The 18693-nt window shown below is 44.2% G+C and overlaps 1 long non-coding RNA gene across 1 annotated transcript; it reads right to left on the bottom strand.

The window, feature by feature from the left end:
• Nucleotides 1-1982: 1982 nt before the first annotated feature.
• On the bottom strand, nucleotides 1983-11267 carry LOC133504777 (uncharacterized). Its single transcript, XR_009796077.1, has 3 exons — nucleotides 11132-11267; nucleotides 2232-2371; nucleotides 1983-2158 (listed from the first exon to the last, which is right to left on the bottom strand). It is a non-coding gene; the product is annotated as an uncharacterized LOC133504777 (long non-coding RNA).
• Nucleotides 11268-18693: the final 7426 nt, after the last annotated feature.

Raw genomic sequence — 18693 nt, 5'->3', positions numbered from 1 at the left:
TTTGTCCCCGGCCAATAGGTCATCACAAAGCGAAACCGCATAAAGGAGAGTGCCCACCTTGCTTGCCAGGCATTAAGCCTTTTAGCTGACCTAATGTATTCTAAATTTTTGTGGTCTGTTAATACTAAGAACGGGACCTGTGCCCCATCAAACCAATGTCTCCATTCCTACATCGCTGTCTTGACTGGTAGAAGTTAACGGTCTCTGATGTCGTAATTTCGTTCTGCTGTAGTTTTTTAGATAAGAACGTGCAGGGGTGTACTCTTCCGTCCTTGGGACTTTTCTGTGAGAGAACAGCCCCTTTCCCTCAATCTTACGCATTAACCTCGACAGGAGAAGAGGTAAAGCTGGCCTTAAGCTTACGGAAGGGCGCCTGGCAGGCAGAGTTCCAAACGAAGGAACTGTGGGGTGAGGTTAGTGCATGCAATGGGGGCGCAACCGTATTAAAGTTTTGGATGAATTTGCAGCAGAAGTTGGCAAGCCCAATAAATCTCTGCACCTTCTTGCGGTTAGTCTGAGTGAGCCAATGAAGAACGGCCTCGACTTTGCTGGGATCCATGCATATCTCTCCCTCCGCCAAGACAAAGCCCAAGAATGACAAGGATGGTTGGTGAAACTCACACTTTTCACCTTTGACATACAGGTCGTGATGCAATAACTGTTGTAGGACAACACAAACATGCATGACATGGGATTTTTCATCCAGGGAAAAAATCAGGCTGTCGTTTTGGTACACAAAAACATATATGTTAAGCATTTCGTGTAAAATATCATTGACAAAATATTGAAATACAGCTGGTGCGTTTTTGAGTCCAAACACATCACCAAATATTCATAATACCCCGTGGGCGTTTCGAAAGCCGTTTTCCTCCTATTCCCCTCTCTGATCCGGACCAGGTGGTACACATTCCTCAAGTCCAGCTTGGTAGTAACCTTGGCCCCCTTCAGAAGTTTGAATTTCAATGGCGCAGTCTTAAGACCTGCAACAAGGAAGCCACTTGGCCTTACACTTGGAAAATACTTCAATCAGGTCATGGCAACACGAGGGGACTGAAGATAAGCCCGGCTCATCTCGTGGGGTTTAAGCGGCCTCTTTCCTCTCCGCTTCTTGGGACGAGAGGGACGTACATGCATACTCGGCTCCCCAGGACCTGATTTGTTCAGTCCACCAGTCAATTTGGGGGTTATGTATTCTCAGCCAGGGACCCCCCACACTCCAAGATTATGTTATGGCCCATGGTGTCAAAAACACGGGTGCTGATGCGCTCCGAATGTGAATCCAGAAATGTCCGGTGGGCGTCTGAGTGCGGTGGGTTATTTTGCAGAGGAAACTGCCATTTGCCACATAAGCATTACAGGGGTGCTGTACTGCAAAGGTACTTAGACCCATGCTTTTGACCAGCTATGAATTTAAAAGATTGGCATCCGAACCCGATTCTATGAACACAGTTTTCCTGAGCTGTCCTCCTGAACACAGGGTGACAAGAGAAAGTGCTTGGTCCGGACTGTCCTGAATGAGGTTGAGACGTTCCCTAGTTGGAGTTCAGGGTGAGGTACCAGCTTGTTTGACTGGTCAGTGGGTTACTGTGTGCCCCGACTGTCCGCAGGAAAAGGAGAGTCCCTCCCTCTGCCGGCATAGATGTTTCTCAGGTGACAGGCGGGGATGGTCCAGCTGCCAGGGCTTCTCTGCATCATCAGACGTACCTTGAGAAGTTTCAGCATCCCTGATACGTGCAGGTGTGTCCCTCCGCCAGACGTTGTCCTGCTCTCAATCAATGAGTCTCTTGTCTATCTTTAAAATGAGAGCGAGGAGTGCGTCCAGGTCTATTGGCAAGTACAGCGGGATCAGCTGGTCCTTTACCACGGAGGACAGCCCTTGAAAGAATGCATCTAGGGTTAGTGCCCTGTTTTCCACTGGCTTTACGCTGCAAAAATGTGGAAGACAATAGCGTAGTCGGAGACCCGGCACTTGCCTTGCCGGAGCGTGATCAAGGAGTTTGCCGCTTCGCGTCCAGGCTATGCATACTGGAACACTTGCACCATGTACTTCACAAAGGACGCCCACAACCGACACGTTTCCACGTCGTGGCTCCACTCAGTGGTCGCCCATTCTTCAGCGCGTCCCATCAGCTGGGAAATAATGAGCGCAATCTTCGCTCTGTCAGAAGGAAAGGCGGCTACCTGTAGCTCGAAGTGGAGCTCGCACTGAGTGATGAAAGGCTTGACATTACCAGAGTCCCCTGAGAAATGCTCCAGATGGGAGAGCGGAGAGCAGACACCCAAATGTGCACCAGGGACCGTCGAGGGGACTGGCTCGGAGATACGGGAGGATCCCGCGGCAGCTACTGGCGCGGGACTGGCGTCAGCTCCACTGGGGAAGGATAGCAGGGTTGTTAGTAAGGCAGGGTTCAGTACACAGAATAGCAAAGGTTGCGGGAACCTTACATTGCAGTACAACAATCTGGCAAGGATCAGACTGCACGCGTGTCAATACATACATGGACCTTAATCACCAAACGAGACACAGGTGAGAGCATCTGCTCATCGGAGCAGATGCACGCCACATTGGGAACTGATGAACCCATGACAGAGATGGCTGTGGAGTTTTATGACCAACTTATTCAACAGAATTCTAGTGGGTGAGAAGAAGCCTGAAGAATGGAGGTAAAGTTTGCTAGTTCCCATTTTTAAGAACAAAGGCGATTTGCAGAGCTGTGGGAAGTATAGTGGTCGAAACACAGGCAGGTAGTCCAAAGAACCAGCAGTACCAAAATCAGCAGGAGTGAAGGCAGGGTCGTTAACGGGGCAGCGTTCAGTACACAGAGTAGGAATGACATAGGGAAAGGGTTGCGGGAATGTGACATAGTCGTACAATGATTAAGCAGGGCTGGACAAGTGGCAATATATGCATGGACCATAATCACCAAGATGAGATGCAGGTGAGCACATTTACTCATCGAAGCAGGTGCGCGCCACATCGGAACCAGACACACCAATGACATGGGGTTCAAAATATTTTACAATGGTGTAGATGGGAAGATAAATGGAGCGGGAGTTATTTTAAAGGACGAGTTATCTTAGAATGTATTGGAGGTGATAAGAGTGTCCGATTGAGTGATGAGTAGAGGATATTCAACTGATCTATGTTATATGTTATGTATTTACAGGTACCCATGTCAAGCGTGATTCTGTATTCTTGAAGAAATAAAGCCCTTGAACCACAGTTTCCAAAGTTCTTCTCAAACTCCTCAACTTTCACGAGAGCACCGCTCATCCAGCTCCTGCCCCTACAGGGCTCAATGCGGAGAAGGTGAAAAGCCCAGTCATCTGTGCATCTTGAACAAGTGAAGAATGGACATATTTCACCCAACAATGGTCCGAATATAAACAAGTCACACGCCTTACTGACCAGGACATCATCTTCCAACTCCTTGAATGCTGCCATGAGCCCCTCCGCAAAGATCTATCCAGGAGTTTCAACAACCTCACATCAAATGACAAGACCACTATTCTTGGCCACATCAAGTCTCTGGCAGTCTGTCAAGTGAATATGATGTTGGCCCAACTACAACTTTAGCAAATGCAGCAGGATGGAGATAAACCAGCGAGAAACTTCTCTGCACGCATTGAAGGCCAAGCAAATGTGTGTCAGCACAACATTTCATGCAAGTGTGGAGCCCAGCTATCATACGGTGATCAAATGATTAGAGACATCCTCATAGTTAGCCTTGCAGATGATGATATCTGCCTCGATGAACTTGGCCAGGCCAATCAAGAGATGTCCCTCAATGAAACCATCCACTTCGATGAATCCAAAGAAAGCGGGAAAACGACTTCAGGGCCGACCTCCAGACAAAAAAAAACGAGCACTCAAACTCAAACACAGCCATGCAGCTACTGTGGCAAAGAAGGACACAGCAGAAGGAAATAAGTCTGTACGAGTCATTGCCCTGCCTTTAACCATACTTGCACCAACTGCAATATCCTACACCACTTCGAAAGTGTCTGTCGTAAACCAAGACAGAGGCTGCACATCAATCAAAATAAGTCTGCAACGGCAGTCTTCAAGGCCCACTGCAACATTGAACAACTGCCCCGCATAATCATACTAGGCTACCATGTGTATGATTCCCTGTGTGACACGTGGGGAAAATGTGCATCCGCACCTCAACTGACTCTCACTGTCGAGATTCAGGCCCTCCCCTCAGACACCAAAGACTTGGGCATTAAATCCACACTGTGGAGTCCCACTGAAACTGCTACCATATTAGCAGTTCCAGACACAGGCTGCCAATCGTGTCTTGATGGCACTTCCTTCCTGCGTCAGCTAGGTTTGAACAAATCCCACCTCACCCCCACCTCAATGAAGATGAGGGCCATAAACGAGAACCCTATTGGAATTGTGGGTGCCCTAACCCTGATGAAGACTGTTACATCTGTCCTCTCAGACAAATCTCACTCCTGCTCCCTACATCCCTACCCTTTCCAACTACGGAAGAGAACAGAGGAAAAACTGGAGTAATGACTGCTATAAAAAGCAGTAAATTCAACGTCTGTGAACATCAAAAGCCATGATGTCAGGAACCCCCATGAGACTTGTTGTAGACACCAATGCCACACCTGTAGCACACCACACACCAATCCCAGTATCTGCCCATTGGCAATAAGAAACGAAGGCCAGCCTTGATCAGGATGTTCAGCTCGGTGTCATAGAGCCTGTCCCAATAAGAACCCCAGTTTCATGTTGTCATTGAGTGGTCGTCTGCGCAAATAAATCTGCTAAACCTCGGCAGACTGTTGACTTCCAAGCTTTGAATGGCCACGCAGCGAGCGAGACACACCACACCCAAATACTGTTCCACCAAGCCCGCATGGTGCCACGGAACACAGGGAAAAGCACTTTTGATGCCTGGAAGGGCTACCATAGCATCGCACTCGACCCAAAGGACAGGCACCTGACAACCTCAGGGATACATAGCATCTGGAGACACATACACCAGGCCATTTGACGAAATCCTAAGTGACATTGACAACAAAACAAACATCATTGAAGACACAATCATGTGGTCTCCCTTCATTGAGGACAGCTTTTTCCAAGTGGCACATTGGTTAGACACAGCTGGCTGAAATGGTATCATCCTCAACCCATCAAAGTTCTCATTTGCCATAAAAGCCGTCAATTTCGCAGGCTTTGAAATCACTCCCACAACTGTTCGTCTATGCCCAAGTCACAGTACTGGGCAGCCGCTTTACTTCGTCGGCTAAATCAAGGTATGCCCCCATTGAAGGAGAGGCACTGGCTGTGGTGGATGCCCTCGAAAAAACTCATTTCGTTCTGGGCTTCCCCAATCTGATCATTCCAGTCAATCACAGACCCCTTCTCAAAGTGTTCGGTGATAGAAACTTGGATGCAATCTTCAACCCACAACTGAGGAACCTGAGAGAAAAAACACTGAAATACAGATTCCATATCACTCACATTCCAGGAATCCATCATGTTACTAGAAACACTATGTCATGGTACCCAGTCTGGGCTGTCAATCACCTTCGCCTGCCTGATGATGAGACTCCAATCTCTGCTGACATCAACCATGATTAATAGCTTTCTCATGGGCATCAGGGCCCAACCTAATAGCCCTAGAATGCACCCTGGTGAAGAAGACTGTCTAGGAGGGGTTAGCTCCAGCACCTGCAAGGATATTCGTGTGGCCACCAACAGTGACAACTCAATGGTCAAATTGATTGACCTAATTGAAAATGGATTCCCTGAGGCAAAGGAAAGCCCGCCAACAGAACTCAGAACCTATTACCAATACAGAGGCAAACTGGCCAGTTCTGATGGTGTGGCTCTATACAATGACTGAATTATCATCCCTCCCAGCCCTCCCAAATGTGTCATTCTTCTGGCCAGGTATAACATCGTCAATCAGTAAAATGCATATGCAGTGCCTCCCTTGCAATCGTATAGCTCCATCACAACTGGGTGTCTTCCAACCCCACCAGTGCAGCCCCAATACCCTTCTCAATGTATCTGTGCAGACTTCTTCTTCTCCGCAGCCACATTGGAATTTCTGCGTGACTGGGGAGTTCATCACCACCTTTCACCTGTAGCATTCCCTCACAGCAACAACAGGGCGGAAATTGCTGTGAAGACCATAAAGAGGATGATCATCGACAACACCGGTTGCAACGGTCAGCTTGACACAGACCCATTTCAACATGACATCCTCCAATACCGCAACACATCAGAGACACACGGTTATCCACAGCCATGTGCATCTTTGGGTGACCAATCCAGGACTTCATCCCAATTCACCCAGGCAAGTAACTAGCCCACAAGACATGGCATGAGACTTTGGTCAACAGAGAAGAAGCTCTTGAGAATCGCCACATGAGGGATTCTGAAAGACTGTCAGCTAACACCCACGTCTTACCCCCTCTAGTGGTCAGTGACTGTATCCACATCCAAAACTAAACCGGACCACACCCCACAAAGTGGGACAAAATTGGAATCATTCTAGAAGTCTATCAGTTTGACCAACATGTGGTGAGACTTTATGGATCGGGAAGGGTGACTGCAAAAAAGGAAATTCCTGCCTGGAACTCCACCACCTGATGAACCACCCAATGACAACTTTAACAGTGACCCTGTTGTTCACCCTGAACAATCCAACATAGCAAAGGCTACAACCAATGAAGTGGATAAGTCTCCACCCAAAGAGACAACCTACATGCCTCGTGCTTTAAGAGCTCTACAGCCCTATAACAAACCTTGTCTGAAAGAGACCCCTCTACCTGAGGAACGTTTAAGGAACAAATGACTTTGATGTTCTACATAAATTAACTAACCCTAACCCTATTCAGCTGATCTATGTTGTATGTTATGTATTTACAAGTACCCATGTAAAGCGTGATTCTGTATTGTTGAAGAAATTAAGCCCTTGAGTTCTGAGACAGACTTTCATACAGTTTTCTAATGAGACTGAAACTTGAAATTGAGGGTGTTTTGTATTATGTGATTAGTGGCTATGCTTTCAAAGTAAGATGGGACCTCGATGTGAAAGACGAATTCTGAAAGTAGCTGGACAAAGTAGTTCTGTGCATCCCAGACAGAGACAGAGTCATGATTGGTGGAGATTTTAATGAACATTCTGGCCAATTGTGTTTCTTCTAAATGTCTTCATCCTTTTTTAGTGTTGAAAAGTTTCTTTTGGACACCTGCTTTATAACTTCTTCCTGATTTACATTAAACATACACTGCAGAAGCTCATTTTGAATAGTCTCTGAGGTCCCTTGAAAATGCCCAGATTCACCAAAGCAGCTGATTCATAATGGCGCTGTCAGGCAATTTCGCATTTAATACAGACTTTAAAGCATGTAATAATTCTTCTAAGCACATACATGTTTTCCTCAGTTTGCCGGTTGTGCAGTTCAATGGCATGTTTATGAGTGGAATTCAACTGTGGAGCTATGGTAGCAGTCCCAAGCAAAGCCAGTTTCCGGGAATTCGCAACACGTGAGCCACTGCTGTCATGTTTGGACAGAATTTTCTGAAAGATGTTTCAAATCTTTTAATCCTATTGTAGTCCATGCAGTGTCTCCCCCGAAGAGCAAGTGAGGAGAACAAAACAGTGATTTCCTGATCACACATCCACTCACCCATGTTTTCCTCTTGAACCATTCAGGGTTGTAGGTCCGGGTTTTGTCCTTTACTGCTTGAAACAATGTTAAAATCCACTGGCTAATGCGGTCACAAAACGTTTAATGGCAAAGTGCTGAATTTATTAAATTATTACATTTATTAAAGTATCATTCATATTGATTTGTTGCTTTTATTCGTCCCTTACCTCACTATGAGCTTGCTGCCGCTATCCGCCAAAATTTAACTTTTATTCGGTCTTGACGTATGTCATACCAATACTGTATTTTAAATGGCTGATTTCAGCCTTTTGGCCACATTGACTGGGCCCTAAAGCTGTTGAAGGAGACCAGTTAGAGACATGCGCACTATGATTTTTGTGGAACATCAGGTAAACAAAAGTGTATGGAACGTCAATTTTAGAGTGCACGTTGTCTTGTCTAGACGAAAGTATATGTACAACTGCGCCATAAAATACCCATCTTGTTCGATGTTTTTACTTAAAATATAAGTAATTATAAGTAAAAATACCCAAACTTTGATTGATTTCGCCGGACATGACAGAAGGCCTCCTTCTGTTTTTTGGTTTTTATATTTATTTCTGACGTCACAACTAGAAACTTGTGTTCGTGGACTCCTCGGATTATTGCTTGCACCAGTGTTTGTTGATGCCGAAGAAAGAAAAAAGCATTTGTTTTGTTGTGATTTTAAGATCAAGTAAATCTGTAACAATGGTGAAGAAGTGTGTTTCCATTTTGTAGTAATTTGAATTATTCCCGGCACAGTTTACATTATTTTCCCAAAGATCCAAACTTCAGAGGACAGTGGGTCAGCTTTATACAAACAAAGAGGGCAGATTTTTCCAAAGTACCAACACTGAGGAGAGCTTTTGTTAAAAGACAAGTTGCAGAGCTATGTTGATAATCTTTTGTGTCCTGAAAACTTTGAACACTGTTGACATCCATCCATCCATTTTCTTTGCCGCTTATCCTCACGGGGGTCGCAGGGAGTGCTGCAGCCTATCCCAGCTGTCAACGAGCAGGAGGCAGGGTACACCCTGAACTGGTTGCCAGCCAATCGCAGGGCACATAGAGACAAACAGTCACACTCACAATCTCACCTATGGGCAATTTGAAGTGTCCAATTAATGTTGCATGTTTTTGGAATGTGGGAGGAAACCGGAGTGCCCGGAGAAAACCCACGTACGCACGGGGAGAACATGCAAACTACGCACACATGGGTCCGGGATTGAACCCAGCACCTCATAACTGTGAGGCCAACGCTGAACCAGTGGAAAAATATAAGTTCTATGACAGTAAATGATTTGATCATTCTCGTTTAGAAAAACTGGAATAGATTGTATTCAAAACGTTTATTATTTAACAAATTGATGATAGTTATGCAAAATGTAAACTAACAATGCCTGTGACTCCACCCCAAACAAACAGTGACACAAGGATGTATATCTGGCTATTGACAAGTGCTGGCAATCTTATATTCTGTGTGCAATATTTTTAATTTTAATAAAAGACTACATGGTAGAGCAGCTGTAAAGCATTGGCCTCACAGTTCTGGTGTCCAGGGTTCAATCCCGACCCAACCTGGGTAGAGTTTGCATGTTTTCCCTGTGCCTGTGTGTGTGTGTGTTTTTTTTTCCGGGCACTCTGTTTTCCTCCCACATCCCAAAAACATCAAATATTAATTGCACACTATAAATTGTTCCTAGGTGTGATTGTGAGTGCGACTGTTGTCTGTCTCCATATGCCCTGTAATTGGCTGGTAACGAGTTCAAAGTGTACCCTGCCTCCTGCCCATTGACAGCTGAGATGGGATCCAGCACTCCAGCGACCCTTGTGAGGATAAGCGGCTAAAAAACTGGATTGATGGATGGATGGATATTGCGTTGTATTAAAGCAGGTAGTTAACTATTACATACTAGTCACTCCCAGAATAGTTTCAAGTCACTAAGTAATGTAAATTCTCTTCCTCACAAATTTGATTTTGTACTTCCTTGGGAAACTTGGTTGTCAAGTAAGTAAAAACTGTGACAGTTACCAGCACTATGTGGATCTATGTGATGTCTGAATGTAAATGGCAAAAAGACGAGCTGATTCAGAGAAAGCATACATTTTAAAATAGTGTGTTGTGGAAAATCCAGTCACTGCCGATACTGTTGCCTGAATTGGAGATAGGCAAGTTCAAGTACCGATGGGTTCAGACAGCTGGCAATAAATCCTGGGTGCACTGCAGTGGATGGTCTAGATAATCTGCCATTTTCTATTGTTTATTTTGACTCTCATGGCAACAAAAACGTTCTTGTTTTTTCCATGGGTATGCAGCATTTACATGCACACCTGTGGATATAATGAAAAAAATGATAAAACTCTATTCACATTCACAAACTTCTACACCTCAAAGACCCATATCTGTACAGTATACAGAATATCCACACCATTTACATTTGTATTTTAAGCATTTAGTGCCCCCCCTCCAAAAAAAAAAACCAAAAAAACAAAACAAGATACCGGTTTACAGCTTTTAGTATAATCTCTCTCTCTCATGATGTCTCTCATGACATCTCAGGAAAATTGTGACTAAAATGGGGATGAGCGGTTCTGGGTACTGTCTGGTTATGACATCAGTTTACCATGTGAAAATATATTCATGGTGAAGCAAGTTATGACCAACTATGGCTCTCAAATTAACAACTTTTTAACCATATTTCATTCCTTAATTTCCTAATTTGTGGAAATATACTAACCTGGACTCAGGCTACTTGGTGGAAAAATGTTTAGAAAAAAACACAAGGCCTTTGCATAATTTTAAAACAAGACTGAAAACTTCATATTTGCATTCACGAAACAAAGTCATTTCTATTTATCAGTTTATGGGCAAATTAAAAAAAAAAACTTCACAAATGCTCAACAGTCAGTGTTTCCAACATGATGTATGTTTTCCTCCCTGGGTCTGACTGCTCCCAATGCTCAATCGGCAGCTTCATGGCTAGATGCTTCATCTGCATTTGAACACGTGTTCTGTCTAACTGGCTCAAATTGATCACCTTTAACGCCTTTATATACTTCGTATTCTGAACCACCTTAGCGGGACCCTTCAGAATCACGTTCGTTGCTCGAATTATCGGAAAATTCGTCGTTCTCACATTGAGCTGGCACTGCGGACATGTTTGTTTGTCTCTGTGTGACATCAGGACTCACGAAATATTTCCTTTATATATGATTTCAGATTGAAATTCACCTCAAAAAACTGTATAATATAAGCAAAAGGCAATTTGAACACGGGCTGGCCCTATTTGAGTCACGGTTCGAGAAATTGTGCTTGGCTTATGCAAAGCCTTTGGATTATGCAACATGTTTTTAACGGAATTGCTGTGGTAACATAATTGGTATTCATAATAATGGATATTATAATTCATGATAAAATAATCAATAAAGAGGGCTGCATGGTGGAACAGCTGTCGAGCGTTGGACTCACAATTCTGAGGATCGTAGTTCAAATCCTGGCCCCACGTGTGTGGAAATTGCATTTTCTCCTATGCCTATGTTTTTCTCCAGGAACTCTAGTTTCCTCCCACATCCCAAAAAACATGCATTAATTGGAGGCTCCAAATTGCCCCTAGGTGTGATTGTGAGTGCGACTGTTTGTTTCCATGTGCCCTCCGATTGGCCGGCAACCAGTTCAGGGTGTACCCTGCCTCTTTCTCGACAAGGCTGAGATTGGCTGGTGCACTCCCGTGACCTTCGTGAGGATAGGCGGATCTGAAAATGGGTGGGTGAATGCTATAAAAAGAACAGACAATTATTTTGAGCCTGCATAGTGCTCCACCAGCGCCATCTGGTGGGGCCAGCTCCCACTGGTCCCAAATCCAGCCACGTCACCGGGTGTGATGAAGAAGTGGTGGGTAAATTCGGTATCTAGGCGAGGAACGTGGAGGGACAGATGGTGTTAAACTTTGCTAAGAGAACGGAAATGACTGTAGTGAGTACTTTCCTCCAGAAGAGGCAGGAACATAAGTTTGACCTACACGAGTGGAGGTAGAAGCACACGAGTATAGTCGTGTTCCACATAATAGCAGTCCAATGTGACTAACCAGATGAATCCATGTTTTCAGTATAAATATATATCTTTTATTGCTACATGTCAAACAAGTTACCAGTAGCAGGAGTAGTTCCTCAGAAAACCAACAATACCCAGCATTCATGATTTACACACTCTTAAGGCTTTGCAAATGTGCGGGCAGACCTGAGGGGAGTTGGTGTGAGAGAGAAGATTGGATGAGATGGGATTATATAGAAAAGGATGATATGCTGTGGCAACTCCTAATGAGACAATCTGAAAGGAAAAGAAGAAGAATGCAACAGTCTAGGGAAGTCAAGCAGGCTTGATGCAGTTGTTGCACATTGGCTCACTTGAAAAGTGAGTGGTTTCAAACAAAATGGGCTCTTTCCCGAGTTGTTTAACACATGTCGCTATAAATACCATGAAATAAAAGTTGGAATTCTGAACTTTTGTCTCATATTCACCTTGTGATCTGAAACCCAGATGTTGTCACTAGCCAACAAAAACAAAGGAATTGACCTTACTGTTCCAATACTTGTGGAGCGCACCGAATACAGTATGGGTGCTCAAGGATTCGATTGCAGTCGACTTTCAGGTTTGGTTGATCACATGACTGTGTGACAAAAAAAGACATCAGGCTATCATCCTTCCCGCTGTTTGATTTCAGCTGTGCCCAATACGTCGTTCACGACGATTTGGCGGATCCTGGCCTTTTCTTTTCTGTCAGTACGCACGTGCACATAAATGCACGTTCTTAGCAAGCTGGCGAATTGGTCTCCTGTTTATGTATTTTGGGGTGTTTTTCACAGTCGTAGGGGCATCCTACTGTTGCAACAGGAAGTGTTGTCCGTATGTCACTTTCTGAACTGTTGTTTGGCGCAGAGGCTACTCTTTCGTCCACAGGGGTAAACCGCAACAAACTGGCACTGACCCAGGAGGGTAACAAGTAAAGCAAGCCCACACCTGCATGACGCCTTTAACAATTAGCAACTCCAATTCCAACCCCTCTCACGAGGACTGGTACCTAACCTTGCACACCAGCTTGGGGTTCTTACGTGCCAGAGAAGTGAACCTTCATGTGTTTAAAGCAGTGATTTCCAACCTTTATGGAGCGAAGGCACATATTTTATGATTGAAAAACCTCATGGTCCACCAACAAACTTCCTGCTATCTGATAGAAGAGCATTTATCTGTTCTGTCCGTCACTACACCTCAGTGACATAAATAAATGACAGATTATTTCTTGTCAATAAATAATTTTTTGAATAATTACATTAAACTTGTTAATTTCCTACAGCACCCCCTGAAGAGGACTCAGGGCACATGTATGTGTCCCGGCACACTACTTGAGAATCGTTGCTCTCGACCCAGCTTCTGAAGTCGAAGATCAGATCAACGACCGCCAACTATCCACATTTTATAAGATCACTTAATTTGTCACAATTGGCAAAAAAGTTACGTCAAAAATATTGCATAACGTCACTGGTGATATAGTGGTACACATGCCTGTCTTTGGCATGACAGTGTGGTTTCAGTTCCCACTCAGAGATGGGGTGAACGTGGGTGGAAATGGTTGTCTGTGTATATGTGCCCTGTGACTGACTGACTTTGGACTGATAACTGGCCAAGAACAAACTGAGCCGTAAAAAAAAGGAAGATAACATTTATGATAAAGTCACGGATTTGTATTGGTTTGGGAGACAGCTGAAAAACAAAGAAACCTACCATAGTCGATACAATTACATTTAAGATGTCAGATTGCTGAGTTATGTAGATCACTTTGGTTCTCCATCCATCTTTGAAGGGCCACTGTCATGAAATGCATGATTTTTAGTATGTTATTAATGAAAAAAATGGCAGCCGACATGGACCCGTGTTTTTTCACCACAAAACATGATTTTGATGTATCCAGCTTTTTGTAACTCCCGCCATGAAAATCCTCTCGAGGAATGTTTTCGAGAAGAAGCAGGAAGTGACGTACATGGCAGGACCGCCCTCAAGTGGACTCGTTTGTTTCTATTAGTTTTACCTCCGGGAAAGTAGCTCCTTGTTCCTTCGTGTTAGCCAAAATGCTGGCTAGTTGCATTGCTGGACATTGCTTGAACACTCGGGGAAAATGGATTTACCCTTCATAAGTTTGCAAGAGACCCAGTTTGTCGTGGAAAATAGATTGCATGGGTGCAGAGGACGAGAGCTTTGTGGGTTCCAAATGACTGGTAGGTGTGTATACAGCTACTAAAAAAAAATAATAATAATAGTTTGGGGCAAACCATATAATCGGTCTCTCATAACGTAACAAAAGAGCTGCGTACGTATGACAGGCATGTTAAATGTGTCGATGTGTGCGTCGGACGGCGTCAGGCTCGCCGGCGAAGGCTGCTGCATCGCCTCGCCGGCGAAGGCTGCACGTCGGGCTTGCGGAGGCAGCTCTGAACAACGCTGCCGACTATGCCGCACTCAGCCGCGTGCGACGACAACGCTGTAAAGCAGCCCGGCTCGGCTCCGTGATCAGGCACCTTGGCGCCGAAAATGAGCCACCCCGGCAGAGGCGCCGCGTCCGCCAGTCATGGCTTTGGCGAGGGCTGCACATCGGGCTCGCGGACGGCGGCGGCTCTGAAGAACACTGCCAACAATGCCGCACTCAGCCACGTGCAATGACAACGCGGTAATGCCCCCCGGTTCGAAGGTGTTGTTCATTGCGGACGGCGGCGGCTATGAACAATGCCGTAAAGCGGCCCGGCCTGGCACCATGATAAGCCACCCGGTCTTGTCGGACGGGGTGGCTCGTCGCAGCCAGCCGCTGGCCTTGTTGGCGGGGGTGGCTTGTCGCAGCGCTGGGCCGCAATGGCTCATCCCCGCCGCGGGAGTGGATCGGACGGGGAGGTGGTTTGGCCGTGATCGCATATGATCTGAATGTGGCTCGAAACAATAGGGTAATATTCCCCTGGTAACTTCACTCGGTTGTGTGGTGTTCTCCTTTTCGAAAAGAGCTTCCGTGTCAGAAGGGGCGTGTTCGTCTCCCATAGTAGGGTGCACCGCGTGTTTTCATTGGTGAATGTCTGGGTGACATCACGTACAGAGGATGCAGCCAATATGGCGACCACTTGGATATCGTAGAATGACACTTCTGCAACTTTTCGCATGGATGATGCGCTCTCCGCTCAAATTTATATTATTGTCTAGACATTGAAGTGAATAATGTTATATATATATTTTTTTTTCACTACAACATCTATTTTAGAATGTTTATAGGGATGACACTTGACCTTTAAGGGGGTGGAAGGGTGGTACTTAATTGCAACATGTCGGGCATTTACAAATTTTCCCTTGGGAGAAGACACACCCTCCCGTAATAAGTACTGTGACCGGCTTCACCGCTCCTCTTTTCGACGATGTATGTTTTAGTAAGTTGCATCATGGCTGAGGAGTATTCGCACTTTGTAGTATGCATAGAGGATACTATATTTGTACACTTGTCTAGGTCCTATCTTGCGCTGCAGAAATTACAAAGTGTTTGTTTCGCTTTGTTCACGGCAGCTGTGTCAAATAAATGGAGATTGCCTCCGAGACGGATCTTATGTCACGACGTGGTCTACATCGTGACACAGACTACGGCTTGACTTTGCGTCTGGACCCTTTAAATATGTATACCCGCTCAGTTTTCATTACACTGGTTTAGCTCAGTGGTTACTTCCGAAACGCGACTCTTGCCAGAATCCTACGTCACAGTCCCTACCAAGGATCGAACTACGGGCGCCGTCCAGTGTTTTGTTCCACTTCTTTCTGACACGAAATCAATTGTTTTGAAGTAAACGTTTCCGTTTGTTCAATTACATTAATTGTATAATAGACCCTTCGGGTGCCAACATGGTAACATGACGAAGTTGCAGCCATCAAGGAAGACGCATATACCATACAAAAGTGACGCTAGCGACCCCCATGGGTAATGTCTCGACGCCGTTTCACTTTTACTTGACAGGAAATACACTAAGTAAAGGTTACGCAGTTCTTTGCGATTACTGAATGGAGAAAGAAAGTAGTTCGGGATTATTTTACACATTTAAGTCCTTGCATTGCACGGATAGTATTTCTGTTCCATGTTAGATTTGACACGACTTGAGATGCTGCGTGGTGATTATTTGCATTTAATAAGGACACCTGATATCAAAAATATCAAATATCCATTGACACAGCAAAACACGACACATTTGATGGTTGACAAGTGACCTTGAAGGCACCACTGTCTCTCTCTGTTGGACTCAACAAACTTTGGTGGAATTGAAGAGAATCGGTGAAACTCCGCCGACTGAGCTGATGTATATTTACCACCCACTGCTCACCAGAAGGTTGGAGGGCGGCCAAAGTATCGTCCAGCTGTGTTTGATGATACTGATTGGATTTGATTAGGAAAGCCACACACCTGTCTGTAAAAGACTTTACAACTCAATGTTCATGTCAGAGCAAATGAGAATCATGAGGTTAAAGGAACTGCATGAGGACAGAGACAGACTTGTGGTTCAACTAACAAGACAAATGACTCTAAACACACAGCCAAAATAATGGCGTGACAGAAAAACTTTTTGGCTGTTCTTGAATGGCCCAACCAGCCCCCTCACAAACCCAATTGAACATCTCTGCAAAAACCTGAAAATGGCTCTCCACAAATATTCCCCATCCAACCTAACAGAACTGGACAGGAGTGGCAGAGGATTCCCCAGTCCAGGGTTAAAACATTTATTGCATGAACTCATGGCTGGATTTGCTCAAATGTCTGCAACTACAAAATACTTATGGCTGTGATACTTCCATCAACCTATTTTCTGAGATGCTTATCCTCACAAAGGTCACACGAGTGCTGGTGCCTATGCAGGTTATCTTCGGGCAGAAAGCAGGATACACCCTGAACTGGTTGCCAACTCATCATACGGCACATATAAACAACCATTTACACTCTCATTCACACCTATGGTCAGTTGAGTCTTTAATTAATCTACCATGCATGTTTTTGGGACATGGGAGAAAACCGGAGTGCCCAGAAAAAAACATGCGTAGGCACGAGAAGATGCAAACTTCACACGACAAGGCACGGATTTGAACCCTGGTCCTCAAAGCTGTGAGGCAGACATTCTGACCAGTCGCTCAATGTGTCGCCTTGTGATACTTCCAATTTTTTATAAATCTGCTAAGATTTCAACAATGCAAATGTTTCTTGGGGAGGTCGGTGTACATTGAGGAAAAAAAAAAACTTCTAGCAAATTACTTCAATATTAAATACTTTCCATACCCACTGTACGAATTATGTGGCACGTCAGTGTTAGAAATAAATTGTCCTTGAGCAAAACGGATTTGGCCACTTGGTTTATCATGTGCCTCAAACCTCATACAATGTAGGACTTCATTGTACAGTGCCCTCCATAATTATTGGCACCCCCGGTTAAGATGTTTTGAAAGGCTTAAAATAAATTCAGTGTTTATTGCATAAGAATACTGTCACACTGAAAATTTTAACCTTCAACTCAAATGAATTGTAAGAAAAAAAATCCCTGACGAAAAAATAATTTTCCATGAAATCACCTGTTCCACAATTATTGGCACCCTTAATTCCCAGGAAATAAATAAAGCATTTCTGTCATTTCTACAGTAGTTTACAACATTTACCAGCATATGTAGGAACATTCAATTAGTAATTCATCACTTCCCGTTTCCCTGGGATATAAATACATGACACAGAGGCCATTTCTCTTATCTACTCTTAAACATGGGAAAGACAAAGGAACACAGCATACAAGTGAGGCAGATGCTACAAGAAGATTGCTACTCAACTGCAGCTGCCCATATCCACTGTGAGAGGAATAATTAAGTTCAAAACAACTGGAACAGTGGTAAACAACCCTGGGCGAGGACCCATGTTTATTTTGCCACCGCACACAGTGAGGAGGATGGTAAGAGAAATCAAAAGATCTCCAAAGCTCACTGTTACAGAATTACAACAAATGGTAGCATCCTGGGGTCACAAAGTCTCCAAATCAACCATAAGGCGCCGTCTACACACCAACAAGCTTATTTGGGAGGCATGCACAGAGAAAACCTTTCCTCACTCAAATCATAAATGCAAACGTCTGGAGTTCGCCAAGCGGTATTGGGGCTTCAACTGGGACCGTGTGTTTTGGTCAGATGAGACCAAGATAGAGCTTTTTGGCAACAAACACTAAGTGTAAGTGCCACGAAAGATGTGAAGTATGTACTAATGATATAGAACATATATTCAATAGCAGTGGCAATAAGTTGTAATGACATACAGTAAAACAACCATGTACCTTTCAAGAATACATTTTATTACATTAAAGATTGGTTTTCCCCTAATTTTACAATGGAATGTTAGGATTCCCCATCAGAAATGTAGATATCAATTTAGTCATTTCCAACTCCAACACAACCGTTACTAAATTGAAATTTGGGGAGTTAGAGTGAAAAATAAGATATCGCCCCTTAGAATCAATCTTGAGCTAGTCCAAGTTCTCAAAAAAAAAATCTGCATGGTTCTTATCTCCAGGATGTAACGCACCCAATATCAACTATGCTGTACGGGATGTTATTTTTTTTTTATTTGTAATGGAGGAGTGATGTTGCATGAAGAGTTTCATTGCTTCTGGTCCATGTTGAAGGTAAATTTCACCATTTAAGAGCCAAAAGTGCCAAAACTGTTTGTGTGAAGGGGGGATACAACGGTGTTATAAAAACAGATGAAATCAAAAATATCTGTTGATAGGCAGGTTCTGCTCTTTCATGTCAAACTTCAATGCCATGATAGAAATGATGACAACTTATACAGCCAAAAGCAACAAAAAAGGACACATTGCAAAACGATTAATAGAAATGATTGCAGATGGAACATACAAAATATAATGAGTAAATTTTTGAGCAGAGGTCCAATGTGTAACCTTTCTACTAAATAGTCCTCAACAACAAAAGTGAGA

This window comes from Syngnathoides biaculeatus, chromosome 8 (assembly GCF_019802595.1).
Source record: "Syngnathoides biaculeatus isolate LvHL_M chromosome 8, ASM1980259v1, whole genome shotgun sequence".
In the NCBI taxonomy this organism is placed as follows: Eukaryota; Metazoa; Chordata; class Actinopteri; order Syngnathiformes; family Syngnathidae; genus Syngnathoides; species Syngnathoides biaculeatus.
This window is presented reverse-complemented; position numbering and strand designations above follow the sequence as displayed.